The 3770-nt window shown below is 41.4% G+C and overlaps 1 long non-coding RNA gene across 1 annotated transcript in view; it reads right to left on the bottom strand.

Moving 5' to 3' along the window:
• The window catches only part of LOC123068456 (uncharacterized), a 3854-nt gene extending 882 nt beyond the window's left edge, over positions 1 to 2972 (bottom strand). The window contains exons 1-6 of the long non-coding RNA XR_006431764.1: positions 2610 to 2972; positions 2102 to 2172; positions 1809 to 1896; positions 753 to 1650; positions 307 to 624; positions 162 to 230 (exon numbers count right to left, since the gene is read on the bottom strand). This is a non-coding gene — a long non-coding RNA (uncharacterized lncRNA). The remainder of the gene's footprint in view (positions 1 to 161; positions 231 to 306; positions 625 to 752; positions 1651 to 1808; positions 1897 to 2101; positions 2173 to 2609) is intronic.
• Between the last annotated feature and the right edge of the window lie 798 nt (positions 2973 to 3770).

Here is a 3770-nt window from a genome sequence, read left to right as displayed (position 1 = left end):
CATCTATCAAGCTAAATCTGTATAAAGTACCTTACCAATCAATAAGATCTAAGATATTCATGATATGGCTAATGGCTACTCAAATAACATAATACTCTTTATTTGCAATGGTTGGCTGACCATCAGTTTGAGAAAAAAGTTTCAGGAAGTAATGTACTTACATGTGGTTGGAAACTTTCTCCTTGGCGTAGCTCCTCTGGTAGTTCTTTTCCCATCTCCTTAAAAAGGGCCTATGAACAAGTATGCAACATTAGAATAGCTGGTTTGAACAATCAATCTGAAACATGTACACAAATTTGCAAGTACCAAGAAAAGTCTTCCATGCATATCCACTATCTTTTGAAGGTTCACATTACGTCGCTTCAGTTCTTCGTTTTCTTGAATATCTCATCGCTTCAGTTCTTCGTTTTTTTGAATAGTTCGCCGAAATGATGTTGAAGATAACGGCCTCAGTTTCTTCTCTCTAGCTATTGAGATAACATCAGCCTTCTTAATTGCTCCATCCGCTATTGCTAGTCGCCCATGAGGAATGCCACTTGATGACTCATATAACATTTGCCCATCTAACTCTCGCTCCTCCCAATCATCAGGATGTGTGGCTCTAGCCAAATCACAGTAATCATCCTAGAACAATAGTAATTTTTACTTGTAAACTTGCAAACAGAACAAATAGTTGGTGATAAGAAGACGAGCAAGAACATACAAGAACAACAACATTCTAGCCGAGCTTCATAAGGGAAATGGATGATTACCTTTCATAGATGTACATCCATCGAGCTAATACAGGACCTCCTAGCCGAGCTTGGTATGGAAGATGTATGATTAAATGTTGCATGGGATTGAAGAAACCAGGAGGGAATATCTTCTCCAATTTGCATACAAGAACAACAACATTCTCCTCAAGTGAACGTATGGTATCCTTGCTAAGTTCTTTTGCACATAGCTGCCTATAGAAATAACTTAGCTCTGCTAGACACTTCCATATGTCCTCTGGAAGGAAGCCACGAAATGCAACAGGAAGTAGGCGTTCCATGAAGATATGGTAATCATGACTTTTGAAGCCAAAAATCTTTCTGTGTAGTAGGCTAAATCCCCGTCTAAAGCTTGATGCATACCCATCGGGGAACTTCAGCTCTTGGAACCATTTCAGAATGGTTATCACATCCTTCTTATCGATGACAAAAGGTGCTCTTGGCTTCTCCCACTTCCCATTGTCCTTCAATTTCAAGTGCATCGAAGGATGGTTGCAAATTTCAGCTAGATCTTTTCTTGCCTTCACATTATCTTTAGTTTTATCAGGAATTACCACCTTTGGCTACGCCTGGAAAAATTTCATCATGCCTCGCACAGTTTGTGGCAGAGGAAGATCCCTGTTGGCTAGGAACATACTTCTCACCATGTTCTATCCACGTTTCATAGTTTTCCCTGAACCCGTATTTATACAAGTGTTTCTCTACCTCATCCCTACCGTGCTTATTATAATTACGACACTTGGCACATGGACACCTGATTTTACCACCTTCGGCTACGCCGGGAAAGGAGAATGCATGCTCTAGAAATCGGTTGGTTTGTTCAAGCCATAGGTTAGAGGGAATTTGACCATACTGCCAACCATTATACATCCATGCATGATCTACCATTTAACAAATTCTGTGTTGAAAATGGATTAGATCAGCTATTTGCTTATTTAACCTCAACATATCATACTTAATATGAGTTATTTAGCAACAACAATACATATATAGCAATTGGAAGCAAACAGATGTACACATAAGATAAAAATGTAATGCTGAAAGTTTAATGCTTACCAAAGACTTGTTGAAATAGTGAAAAATATGGAGTCACCAAGCAGGCTAAGAAACTCCCAAAATCCACTAGCAAATCCAAGATCTAATCCTATTACACACAACATAACAATTTAAGATAATTAGCATAAGGATAGTACGAAATGAAAAAGAAAGAGCTCAAAAAACAATCATAGCAGCACAATAATAAAAACCTTTGGTAAGCATTATCAGACCAGAAAACAAGACATGCATAGAATATATTTGAGAAATCAACCAATATTAAACGACAACAAGCATGTAGTACTGACCACTACCTTGACAATCAGCAGTTTAACTATGTTTTCTTTCTCGTCAACAAGTGAAATAACTTCAGAAGTCCTGTAACCTGGGAGATGTAAGCAAAAGATTCGACTTAGATTTTGGTATTTGGTAGTCTAATCAGCAAGATAAAGTATTTGATAGTCTACTAAAAAAACTGTAACCTGGGAGATGTAAGCAAAAGATTTGACTTAGATTTTGGTATTTGGTAGTCTAATGAGCAAGACAAAGTATTTGATAGTCTACTAAAAAAACAAGTGCCAAATCAGGGTAGGCGTACAGATTTGTATTTTTTTCCAGCACAAATCTGATAGGGCCTAATACTATGCCGTGGATGGGTAACAACCACAACCCCCAACTCTATCAAATCCATCTTATTCCTAGATGGATTAGGCATGTACTACCAGCACAATGAAAGATTCAGCCATATGGGCTCCTCCGCCACTTACCACAAACAAATCTCATATACCATATGAGCGTCACCTGTACAGGAAAGGGTGGTACCTGGATTGGAAAGGGCGCCGCTCAGGGACGGATGCAGTGGTCGAGTGACGGCGGCCACGGGGTCGTTGACGACGACCCTCTTCTGGAAGCCGCGGGAAGCTTTGCCGGCAACACTTCGGAGGTAGCGGTCATTGGGCTACTGACCAGTGAATCAGGCGGAGGGGACGGACGAGAGGATGGAAGAGGCGAGGGATTTGGGGGCGGAGGGGGCGAACGAGAGAATGGAATAGGCGAGGGATTTGGGGGCGCAGCCGACGGCGAGGGATTCAGGGAGCAGCCAGCCGCCGGCCGATGGAGAGAGAGCTAGGTTGGGGGCTGAGATTTGGGGGAGAATGTTCGTGAGTGAGCTAGGTCTGGGAGCGATCTGGGGATAGAGGCCATATGTTCTTTTTTTTGAGAAAAACGGCGGGCTCGAATTGGCAAAGCGGCGGGACATGGGCTACCTTTGGCACGAATTAGATGAATCCGTGGCGCCAAATGGGCTATTCCTGTGGGCCGAGAACCGACCGACAGGTATATTATTATTCCTGTGTCGATGGACGAGCGCACAGGAAAAGAAATCCATTCCTGGCGTGCAGTTGCGGCCCGACAGTAGAAGCCCATTTCCCTGTGCGCTAACGTGGGCCCGACAGGAAAATAAGAGACTCACAGAAATATTTCAGTTTCTGGTGGTGAAATTTGCAGGTTGAAAAATGACTTAGTTGCCTTCAAGCTTTGCAAAAATTAGTTTGAAACTAGTTGGTAAAATTGCCCACTAAACTGAAGTTGCTCTACTATTAGTGGGCAAAAATGATTTAGAAATCTCATAGTTGGAAAACAGAAAGTAAAATTGCAGGTAGAAAATGACTTAGTTGCCTGCATAGACAGTAGTCTGAAACTATGTGGTTAAATTGTGGGGTGGGTGATTTAGTGTTTTGGCTGAAACAAATTTCCTACTAAGTAAATAAAAATTTTTGACACAAAATGCCTTGTATACAAATGAAGATGCCTGCACATATACATGTACAACATTGTTTACATTTAAACGTGTGATTACTGAAATTAATCCTACTATTGCTTGCGCTTGCAAATGTGGCCGAGCAAAAACAACAGACTGGGGGCTAGCATGGTGCAAACTCTGCCACCACCCAAAATCCAATGCACCAAAAAAGAGGGAAAATT

This window comes from Triticum aestivum, chromosome 1A (assembly GCF_018294505.1).
Source record: "Triticum aestivum cultivar Chinese Spring chromosome 1A, IWGSC CS RefSeq v2.1, whole genome shotgun sequence".
Classification (NCBI taxonomy): Eukaryota; Viridiplantae; Streptophyta; class Magnoliopsida; order Poales; family Poaceae; genus Triticum; species Triticum aestivum.
This window is presented reverse-complemented; position numbering and strand designations above follow the sequence as displayed.